We start from the raw sequence: 12,878 nt of genomic DNA, 5'->3' as shown, positions 1-12,878 counted from the left end.
GCAAACTTTATATGCCCCAGTACAGGGGAACGCCAGGGCCAAAAAAATGGGAATGGGTGGGTAGGGAAGTGGGGGGGGGGGTATGGGGGACTTTTGGGCTAGCATTGGAAATGTAATTGAGGAAAATACATAATAAAAAAAATAAAAATAAAAATAAAAAAATAGCCAATAGAAACATGAAAAACCCCAAAGCATCAGCTATCAAAAAAATCTGAGTCAAAACTACAGTGATTTTTCCATTGTATACCAGTCAGACTTGTATTCATTACAAAAATAAAATGCTGGTGATGACAGGGACAAAAAATGAACCATTATATATTGTCTGTAGGATCTGCAAACCAGTATATCTACTATAGAAGGCAACATATAGATTATAAAAAAAATCTAAAACTAGATCTACTATATGACCCAGTTGCTCCATTTTTCAGTGCCAGGGGCCAGCCCTGGTGGAGGTCTTCCTTTTTGTCTGTTCTACTTGAGGCAACAGAGGGGGAAGAGTGTAGACAGAGGGTAAGACTTTTGTTTTATGAGATATTCTGGGTTGCTGTATAATCATAAAAATTTTACTTATCTAAGTCTAAGTTACTTAGTTACTGTAGCTAACCTGCCTTCTGTGTTCCTCTGAGGCTAGAAACTGCAGTCTCTGGCATTTAGCACCTCATCCTAAACCAGCAGGAGACTAAATAAAGGATTAATTGCTAAAGCCTTTCCCCTTTTGTTCAGATGCCTCTCCTTTGTCAAGCTAGGGGGAATTTTGGAACAATAAACTTCTACTGAACCAGGAGAAGAGATAATGTTCTCAGAAGGAAAAACTTACACAAGCAAATATTCATAAACCCACGTGAATTTATATATAGATTCAGGCACATGCATTTATATATTTCCATTCAAATAAGTTGAGCCCCACTTGCATGCATTCTCATAATTACACACTTACACACACACATCCATACTTATATATGCATTTGGAGCAAAAGACCAAGCACCCGTTCAGAAAGAACTCATTCTGGATGAAAAATGAGCTCCAATCTTTATTGCATAGAAAAAGAAAAAGATTCTACCCTTTATTGCTAAATGAATTAAAGCCAAGTTTTAAGATGAAAGCTTTGTTGCTTTTAATAAAGTAAAGCCTGCCTTTTGACAAAGACCTTCTTTGTCAAAGAACAGGTGAACGAAGATGTGTGGGTTTATTTTTGGGTCTTCAATTCTATTCCATTGATCTACTTGTCTGTCTCTGTACCACTACCATGTGGTTTTTATCATTATTGCTCTGCAGTACAGTTTGAAGTCAGGGATGGTGGTTCCATCAGCAGTTCTCTTGTTGTTGAGAGTAGTTTCTGCTATCCTGCTTTATTTTTTTCTGTTGTTGTTATTCTTCCAGATGAAGTTGAGACTTGCTCTTTCTATCTCTGTAAAGAGATGAGTTGGAATTTTGATGGGAATTGCATTGACTCTGTAGATTGCTTTTAGTAAAGTGTCCATTTTTACTATGCTAATCTTGCAGAGCCATGAGCATGAGAAATCTTTCCATCTTCTGAGGTCTTCTTTTCTTTCTTCCTTTAGAGACTTGAACTTGTCATGCAGATCTTTTACTTGCTTGCTTAGAATCACACCAAGATATATTATTTTTGACTATTGTGAAGGTTGTTGTCTCCCTAATTTCTTTCTTAGTCAGTTGAAAGTGTGGTATATTTACACAAAAGAGAACTACTCAGCTATTAAAAACAATGACTTCATGAAATTTGCAGGCAAGTGGATGGAAATAGAAAATAAAATCCTGAGTGAGGTAACCCAGTCACAAAAGAACACACATAGTACGTACTCACTGATAAGTGGATATTGGCCCCAAACTCAGAATACCTATGGTATTAGCACACAGACCACATGAACCTCAAGAAGAAGAAAGACAGAAGTGCGGATACTTTAGTACTACTTAGAAGTGGGAACAAAATAATCACGGGAATTAGAGGGAGAGATGGACTGTGAGGGAGAGAAGAGGGCAAGGAAAATGGTGGGCAGAATCAGGTGTGGGAGGAGACTGAGGTGCAGTATAAAAGTGCAGGAAATTGAACGGAGGTGTGTTGCAGTGGGGGAGGGAGAACTGGTGGTAGCCACTAGGAATTCTCAGACCCCAGGGAAACAAGAGATTTCCAGGACTCAACTGGGATGATATTAGCCAAAATATGTAACAAAATGGAGAAAGTAGTAGAGACTATATCCAGTGGATAGGCACAGCCCCTGGGTGAGGGATGGGGCCACTCACCCATCTCAAAAATATTAACCCAGAATTGTACCTATCTAATGGAAATGCAGGGACAAACAGTGGAGCAGAGACTGAAAGAAAGGCCATCCAGAGAATGCCCCACCTAGAGATCCATCCCATCTGCAGACACGAAACCCAGACACAATTGCTGATGCCAAGAAGCGTTTGTTGACAGGAGCCTGCCACCCCTGAGAGGCTCTGCCAGAGCCTGACCAATACAAATGCTGGTGCTCCATACTCACAGAACAGCCAGCCATCAGACTGAGCAGAGTTAGGGGATGAACTTAAGCAAACTCATAGGAAGAGCAATAGTATTAACTAACTGGACACCCCCTCCCCAGCTCCCGGGGTCTAAATCCCCAACCAAAGAGTACACATGAGGGACCCATGGCCCCAGCTACATATGTAGCAGAGCATTGCATTATCTGGCATCAGTGGAAAGGGAGGCTCTTGGTCCTGTGGAGGTTTGATGCCCTAGTGTAGGGGAATGCTAAGGCAGTGAGGTGGGAATGAGTGAGTGGGTGAAAGAGCACCCTCATAGAGGCAGAGGGGAGGAGGACTGGATAAAGGGATGGCTGAGGGGAAACCGGGAAGGGGGACAGCATTTGAAATGTAAAAAAAAAAAAAAAACCCAATAAAAAATAAAAAACGAAAAGATAGAAAGGAAAGACCTGTTCTTCTGTCCTATGTTAAGGAGAAGCCTGCCTGTTCCCTGTTCCTTCTGCTCTGCTCTCTCTCTCTCTGCAGTTTTGCAGTTTCTTTCTTTCTTTCTTTCTTTCTTTCTTTCTTTCTTTCTTTCTTTCTTTCTTTCTTTCTTTCTTTCTTTCTTTCTCTCTCTCTCTCTCTNCTTTCTTTCTTTCTTTCTTTCTTTCTTTCTTTCTTTCTTTCTTTCTTTCTTTCTTTCTCTCTCTCTCTCTCTCTCTCCCTCTCCCTCTTTCTTTCTTTCTTTCTTTCTTTCTTTCTTTCTTTCTTTCTTTCTTTCTTTCTTTCTTTCTTTCTTTCTTTCTGCCTTCCCCTCTACATTCTGCATATTGTTCTCTTAATTTTTCTGTTACCTTATAGTTTCTAAGTTGTTCCACCCTGTATTTTCCTTATAATCTTCCTCTCTCCTCCTGTTCTGATGTCACAATAACGCTCTTATTCTCAATGTCTGATCTCCCAATGCTATGCCTTTACTTCTAAGTTCTCCTTGAGCTCATTTCTGTCTAAAAAGTCCTCTTGTTTCCTGACTAAAAAAAAAAATCCTCAGCTCTGTTCTAAAAAGTTCTGTTTAGATCTGACTAAAAAGTGTTCTGTCTAAAAAGTTCTCCTCAGCCAAGTTCTGTCTTTTCTAGATCTTTCACAGCACATGATCACATGGTAAAATGTTCACTACAAATTTACACATAAATTTAAACAATAAATTGAAATAGAAGTTTACAACAGAGTATGTTCATGTACATATCACTAGGAGTAATTATCTGGCTAAACATTCATAACTTGTCATGGCTCCACAGGTTCATTGAGTGTTAAAAAATGTAACTAAGTTACTAGTGAAGTTTTGCATAGATAAACCAAGCTTTATCTTCTGTTTTATCTTCTGTCCTAGCACCTATAATAAAATGTAGTTTCATTTTTATGATCTTTGGTTAATTGCTTTACAACTTTTTGGATTGTGCTCTGAGTAGTAGAAGCAATTAACTAGTGACAGAGACTAGCAGAGTTCTCATTGCAGTTTTGACTATCAGTAAGGACCTAATAGCAGTCCCACTATAAAAGAGCTTAGTAAATACTAATATAATTCTAGGTATCCTTATAGGATCATTACTAAGAATTAAGAAGTCATCTATTTGTCTATATAGCATCACTATAAGACAGTATATCTTTGTATATCTGTAGAGATTGTTGTATATTGTTATGTATGTTTAATAATAACAGGAAAAGGATATTAATAGCAGGAATCTTTCCTAAAATGATTTACTCCCAGGCCTTGCCTATGGAAGCAAATCTGTCAGGGATTATTTTAATCTGAGGCAGACCATCTCTGGACGATGACCTGCTAGTTATTAGTTTGTCCTATGTTGGCTCTTGACACCTCAGCATTTACTTCAAGTACCCAGTCAACCATGCACATCACTGTTCATTCTGGCACTATTGACAACTTCAAGGTCATGGAACCAATCCCATATTCCTTAGCTGAAGAAAAAATGGATAAAGGAAATGTGCAGGGCATGGAAAGATGGCTCAGTGGTTGAAAGCATCTGCCAGGTTTTGTTCTTAGCACTCATATCACAGATCACAACTGGCAGTAACTCTAGTTCAAGTGGATTAGGTGGCTACTCTTGATACACTGGGTCCAGGCATGAAGCTAACACACATTCATACATGCAAGCATAAAATAAAATAAAGAAATCTACAGACCCAAGAGAAAATAAGGAGTGTGCACACAAATAAAGGTTTTGGCAGTAAAGAAATATGAAAATTAATGCAAGTAGAAATAAGTATATTGAGGCAGTCTAAGAAAAACACATGTATGTATTTATGTATTTATGTGTAATACTATGTAAATATATGACTTGAGCATTCAAGTGAACTTAGTCAAGAGTGAGAAAAGGGAGAACAGGAGTTTATGGGACAGTATGCTCAACATAGGCAAAATTGTCTTTTGCAGGAAAGTGTATACAGCCAAAGATGATTCTCTTAAATGAAATAAGCCATTGTCAGAAACAGAGATATTAAGTTTTCTCTTTCATGTGGAATTTAGAGATTATAAAAGAAACATAGTTGTAGAATGGAAATTATAGTGATATGGAATATATATACAGTGTAAGAGACTTGTAGAGGGGATGATTATGATTTAAGCACATTAAATATGAACATACATATGAAAATTCCATGATGGAACACATCACTGTACAGTCAATATATAGTAATAAAACCTGGAATTCCTGTAATCATACTAGAAATAAAGAACATGTACACCTGTGAAATACATGTGACACAAGTAAGAGATGCAAGCAAGATGATCCCACAAGACATTACTAAGTAGGAAAGTTGAAGAAGATCTATTTTGATATTTTCATCTAGTAACCAGAACAATTATGTGTTAAGAACTCCACTGTAAAGGCAGTATTCTGGGAAACTGTCAAATTGAAATCCCATAGTTATTGAAAATGCTCTGTTCCAAGACACATCTCAGAGCCTCTTACTCACACCTGTACATTTGAAAAGATGGGATAATGGCTGATAATTGCCTGTGCTTCTGATGAATTGGAGACAAGGGGAAGGAAGAAGGAGAAAAAAGAGACAAGAACACACACACACACACACACACACACACACACACACACACACACACACACAGAGTCAGAGAGAGGGGGCGGGCAGAGAGGGAGAGGAAATCAAGAAAAATTCACATCACATCTTAGGCACAGTGATAATCAGTAAAAGCAAGAGTGTGCTTCTCCAGACAAAATGTTGCTTAAGTTGCTTAAAATCATGTAATAAGTGTGATCCATGGTATATTTGAGAATTAAAGGCAGAGACATTACAAGAGGCAATCTGAGAAAAATATAAAATAAAACAACAAGAGGCATGATAACTGTGGAAAGCAAAATTAATACTTTAAGAATAAATCTATGATCTTAGAAGTAGAAAAAATAATCAATTCCAATAAACTAAATGATTACAAAATGAGGAGTGGTGAGTAATGACAGAGAGCATGGATTACTGACAGCATTCTAAGGCAACCATTAGAAAATAAAGTATAATCATTCTAGAATAAGACATGATTTTCAGAAAGGGTTCAGGACACAGGAAGAACTGGAAGATGAGGAAGGGGTGGATTTAATGAAAATATACTGTACTCATATATGAAATTCTCAACCGACAACCTAACCCTAACCCTAAACCTAACCCTAACACTAACCCTGATTTGTGAGAACCGAGTTCCGGGTGCACTTCCCACAGCTCAGTTGAGCCACAACTCAAGAGTTTTCCCCTTTGTATTTCAGTGAGTTCACCCCACATGAGAATATGTTCCCAAACTTCACCACAAGCTTTTCCAATAGAATGGGGTGGAAGTAGAGCGGGCTGTGGGCTACAGAGTCATAGTCTATGTGATCATTGGATATAATGCCTTATTTGATCAAAGCTTTCACACCTTCTCTCAAAAATGAAAAGTTCAGCTGGCTAGCAGCCAAGACTGGACCTTGGGGATGTTTTCGTTTTGAATCTATTCTGGGTGATTTCAGCAGTAGTAGCACTGAAGCATTTAGACCAAAGCAGGAATGTGGCAGGGCTTTGGTGGTACATGGCTGTGATCACTTTCATATATGTTTTGGATCACCATTGTGCTTTCTTGAACTGGGATATTTACCTTGTTGCCAACACTGCATTTCTCAGCGAGAGTATGTATACAAAGTCTCAGGATTTCAATCAGCATAGCTCCTGAAATATGACCATCTTTTTTGTGTCCCACTTAGACATATTTTTTCAACCAAAAGCATTATTGTAGTTCCCATTGTATGCTGAATATATTATCATATAGTGTGACATATTTCCTGTTTTCTTTGTTTTTTTTTTTTTTTTATGTTTTAGTTTCTACCAAGTAATCTCAGAACCCAAGTAGAGTGAAATTTTATGAGTTTAAGCACTCTCTTTCTATTCTTTTTTAAGGAACTCATATGATTCATAAGCAGGAATCTTACTCATCATTTCACAAACTGATCACTAATTTATTTAACATTTACCCAAACTGCAAATTTATCCTGTGTGTCATTCTTTCTGCTTCCTGTATTATATCTCCTTCATTAAATATTAAGATTTAGAATCACCATATGCAGACTGAATCATGATTACATAAAGACTGTGAAGTCATGTGGATTGTCTAAGAAACATGTATGACCTAAATAGAGACTTCTCCACATTAAAAAAAAAAGTTTGTAGCCATATTCCTTGCTTTGATAACATTCATTGCTATAAAAAGTCACACTATCAAAACCTCAACTGAATATGTACATTGTCACAGTTGCTAAGGTAACCTCTTTAAATTTCTCTAAATAGAAAAGAAATGAGATTCATTATTTGAGGGCGCATTGGCCAAGGATGTCCTGAGCCTTTCAAAATATATTTTTGTAGCAGTAACAAATGACTTTAAGTAAAATACTTTGGATTGGATTTGAGATTTAGTCACAGGTAAATTGTTAACTGAGTAGAAAAAGATGAAATAAAAACAGAAAATAGCCCCCTTCTGAAGTTCCCCTTAGGAGTCCTCAGAAAAGAGTAGCCTAAAGGAGAACTAAAAATAAGGAAATTAAACCATATTGTCATATTCCTCCCTTAGGGTGAGTTCACTACCAAGACAGAAAAAGCTAGGGATAATTTTCTTCCTTCGTATCTCCTGCTTGAACACTATTTTTCCTCTAGGCTGACTTTTGAAACTATAGATTCCTTACATAAGAGCCTAGAAATGCATGGAGAACAAAATGTAGATTATTTAATTATACTCCATTCACGAAGTAATAGTATCTAAATACATATAATTTAATGAGACAGCCATTGGATGTCATTGTAATGCCCATTGTCTTAACGTTTCCTAAATGAAAACATTCACTATATAGTCAAGAGCATTAATCATCGCTCAACATATCTTATCAAAATATCCTCAACGCTATACTTTCAAGTGTGTTACATTCAACAGTGATGGGATGGAGTGTTTAAGATTTAGTATGAGATATTTTTTTTTTTAGCTTTCACTTTTTTTGTTTTATTAGTCAGCAGATAAATGCAATAAAATTGGTTACAATTCTACTTGAACACTTTGGTTATTTGAAAATACCTAGTGTACTTTTAAACCAAATGAATGGATATTTTACCAACGAAGGTATTGTTATGATTTAATGAAACCAGAGAGGTTAGTTAGGCTTTGGTGTCCAGCATGTGGGATATTTTAGCTTTTCTGTGGCTACTAGAAACAAACAATGGTTAAGATCTGTAGGCTCACTATGTCTCAACAAGGCCTTAGGTACTCTCTTTGTCTATCGAATTGGTGTTCTAAACCACTTGGGTTCTTGCTTCAGAGGATTAGAGAAGGTTTGATGGATTTCTACAATTAAGAAGTGACAAGCCAAAAGAACCAGTCTCTATTCACTTCTGAGTTCTGTTTGTCAAGACCACCAGAATAGGGAAGGGAGGGCTGTGCTCCCTGTGTTCTATTAAGGTAAGGCAGGTATTTGGCTATTTATGAATGAGCTTAATCCCTCTCTTTATTACTCATATCACCTTTTAAATTCATAATGAATCTTGTTTGTACTCATTTAAAAATCAAAAACAAATGAAATAAAAACTATATAAGGCTCTTGAAACCATAAAATAAGCTTTATAACCCCAAAGTCTATTTAAAAAATATACTACTATAATACTAAACTCTCATTTGCATATGCTTAATATAAGTTTACTGCATTTAAACTTTTATTTTGAAGCATCAGTTTTAATCTCTTACATACTACAGTGTACTTTTTATTTATTTACTGATATTTGCATAAAAGACACTATATTAAATATAGATACGCAATTATTTACCCATTTTACCCATATAATTGTTTATAGAATTAAATACAATTTTATCTTTCCACTGAAACTTTTACATTGTAATTGATGTATTCTTTTTCTAAGACTCTGAAATAAAATTCCACTGAATTTTTTTGGGATGAGAGTATTAAACTATCTAAGCAACAATATTATGTCCTTAAATTAGGTACATTTCTGCTACAGCTATTCAAAGAATGACTTTTTAAGGCTACAATATTCTTACTACTAAGACCTTATACTCATAGCTTCAATAGATGCTTGTCCCTTTAATTTCACCATAAAATTGCACATTGTAAAATTATCATCTCTTTATTTAGCTTATTGTGTTGATATTCAGCATGTATAAGCCATACTTCAAGGCTGTATCATCCAATCTTAGAGATCCAGATTCTAAGGCCTTAGGGTAGACCATAATACTCTATTTGCATTAAGTACCCAAGGGATGCTAACACTGTAATTCTGAAGCCACAGTTTGAGAACTTTGGCCAAAGACTATCTATTAGTAAAGATGACTATATAATGATTAGTAACCATGCCAGAGTACTTTATGTTGGCCCTCTTTTCACATGATCATAAGAATTGTTTGTCTACAGACTCAGTTAAGTATATCAAATAGCAATGCTATGTGTGTGTTTGTGTGTGTGTGTGTGTGTGGTGTGTGTGTGTACCCGGGTGAGGATACCTCATATATTTTCCTTACTACCTTTCATCATTTTGTCTGTTTGTTTGTTTTTGTTTGAGACAGGATCTATCAATTGAACCTAATACATCCTGAATTGGCAAGGCCTGCTGGTCAGTGAGTCCCAGGCATCTGCCTTTCTGTATATCCTTCCTTTGTGCTAAAATAGGAGATTCCCAACACCTTTGTTTCCAGTTTCTTTTTTACCTGGGTACTTGGAACAGAATTCAGATCTTCAGACTTGCACAACAAGCACTTTACCCGCTGAACCATCGCTCTAGGTCTTGATCAGTCTCTTTTTTTCTTTCTTTTCTTCGTAGTGATACATAACCGCTTTTCTTGGAATATACTCTTAGAGAGAAATTTAATTCTCATGTGATTTTTTTAAAAAAAGATACAGGTTATCAGTGACATTATTAATTGACATCAAAGTGAAACACTTCATTATAAAACTGGTATTTTTGGTACAACCTACAACAGCTTTCCAGTGAGAAGTACTGTTTGTAGCTATATTTGAGGTAACAGTCTGTGTTCTTCTTCACCATTGATTTTGAAGTTCACTTTTTGTCTTCATCCAGTACCTTCATTGAGTCAGTATGGTCATTTAGCAGTCCCCTCATGGTACATAGAGTGAGCCACACACCATTTCAGTTTCGAGGATTCTATAATCTATTTGCAGATTTTGGGCACTCTATGTCAGCTGTCATCACATTTCCTGATAACTATCGGAAATTATCTAGAATAAGCATCAATGGAAAAATGTTTATTTGTGAATTTCTTGCTTCTTTCAGTTCCAAAATTTTTTTTGGTTGTTGCTTCATAAGAAAACAGAGATATGTCATATTTTCTCCAGCTAGAAATGTTTAAATCTTTTATAACTTACGCATAGTTAAAAATTTAAAGGGCATTTTTAGTGACTCTTGAGACTATAAATATAAACACAAACTGTATGTGACTTTATCAAAGCACAAAACTGAACTAACAGGGCAAGCCATCTGGTGTCTTCCAGGCACATCTGAGGTTCTGAGGTTACAAGTGAAATCCTCAACATCCTTTTCTCTTCTGCCAGGAGACTGGTAGCCAAAGATGTGAAAGCAGGTATTTCACAGAAATGTCGAATCACAAAATTACAATATTTAAAATCTGGAAAAACTGTAGTTCTTTTTAATGTAAATCATTCATAAAATTCCAGGGGTTGTTTTTTATGTTTTTGTGTACCCAGTTGCTTTCATTCTCCATGTTTTTATTGAAAAGAGCAACTTGTAACATTACTTAGTACCATATAAGGAAGAGTGATTTTACTCATTTATTTCTAGATTATAAATGTTAAATCTATTTTAAAAGCACAATAAAAATGAAAAAAAAAAAGAACTATGCATGAGCAGATAAAAGAACTATGGAAAAGAAACCTCAATTTTACATAATGAAGGGTTTAAAATCCAGAAAGTATTAGCTATTTTTCCAATAGAAGATTTGGAATTAGTCATCATATAGATTATAGTAGCATTGAAGGTCTAGGATGAAAGAAAAGTCTACTAGATACTCTGTAGAAGTATTTACTCACAAGAAACAGTAGTTACCGGTGGATCCTGGTGGATAACTGTGAAACCATAAGAACCTGAGTTTAATTTCCCAGCTCCCACATAAAAACTGGACTCTTGAGACTTGTGCATCCAAAATCTTTGCACGTCTGTGGCAGAGTAGAAGGAACAGACAGGGTAATCTCTGGGGGTGGTAGACCAGCTAGCCCAGTGGACACCATGGAGAGACTGACTCAATTAAAGTAATAGTGAAGAGTGACAAATAAGGTTGTCCTTTTATTTCCACATGTCTGCCAGAAATGCATGGGTGTGCGTGCGCACACAGGCACACACACAGGCACACACACACCATAAAATGCATTCTTCTCACAGGCCTTTTCTCAGTAATGCTTTCATTCTGCTCCTTTCTATGTAATGCTTACTCCATGAGCTCTTACCATTGTTATTTTCATCATTTGCATTCCTCATGTAGGAAGACAGATGGAAAGCAGTGATGTCATGAAATGAGTTGGGAAGGTGAGTAGCTGTGGAATTGTCTAAGGACAAACAGTGTATTTTTTTTGTTTGTTTGTTTATTTGATAAGTGATGTTCACCTGTAATGCGCCAGGAAAGAACTGCTAGATATAAACATCATTGCCTCCACACGACCGTCACTTCCATAAGCTTACAGTGGTGGCAAACAGTGTTTGAATGCCCACTTTCTCCCAGATATTGCTCTATCAGTTTGACTCATATACAACATAACACCACTGAAACAGTGTCTGTGATTACTTACATTCTCTGTGGAGAAAACTGGAGACTCATATTGACAAGAACTAATGAATTGAGGGCCGAGAGACTATCTGAATTCTTAGCCCCAAGCAGTGAAGCAGCAGAACCACTTTTGGTAAAGCCACATCCTACAGCAAACATCTCTGTTCTCTGTTATAGTCAGTAAGATAACAGGAACACATGGCTAGACATGTTAAGGGCCACCTGTAGCTGCTGAATTAGGACCTGGTCACTTCTGTGCTGAGATTTCCTTGGGGAAATTGTGCAGGCTTTACTAAGTAGGTGAGGTATGGGGCTGGTCTTCCAGGCAATGTTATCATCCCTTTTCCAGAATTTGAAATGCATAAAATAAAATGCATAGCAGATATCAGTGAGCCTAAGTACATATAATAAAATTCTGTAGTATAAAAAAATCGACATGGGTGTGCTTTTTAATTCACCAAATAACAACATATATTGATTTTTCAATAATCATCCTATTTGAAAAACTGTTCAAACTCAAAGAAAATAAGAATCCATATGATTCTTTTAATTCTATAACTACTCTAAGGTATACTGAAAATATCTGATCTGTTTGTGACAAAGGCTGACAATATTGGGATTCTCAACACACATTGGATGTTGACAGATTTACGCTAAATTTCAGATATGAAGTAGCAAAGTAAGAATAAGCATTTCCCATTATAATGCACAGATCATGGATGCTTTTGCATTAACAGATAAGAAGTTCAGAACAATTGGAAGAATAAAGAGGAACTTCTGACTTGGACAGTCATAGTTTATGCTATGCTATAAGTTAGGACATGCCACATGAAAGTTCATTCTGAGTTTTACCACATTAAAGATGTCAGTCCCCGGAGTGCCATCTTGGATCCGGGACTCTGCTGAACTTAGGAACTTAGTCTGCACAGGTGAGAGTGTGCACCACAGAGGCAGACAGCTTCTGGGACAGGCAGGAGCCACAGAGCCGCTGAGGCAGCACCCTTTTGGGGCCGCAGACATCTGGCACCCTCCCAGCCTGAGGACAGTGGTCCCACCCTGCACGGGAGCCCT

Source organism: Mus caroli, chromosome 2 (assembly GCF_900094665.2).
Source record: "Mus caroli chromosome 2, CAROLI_EIJ_v1.1, whole genome shotgun sequence".
Lineage (NCBI taxonomy): Eukaryota > Metazoa > Chordata > Mammalia > Rodentia > Muridae > Mus > Mus caroli.
Note: the sequence above shows the minus strand (reverse complement) of the source record.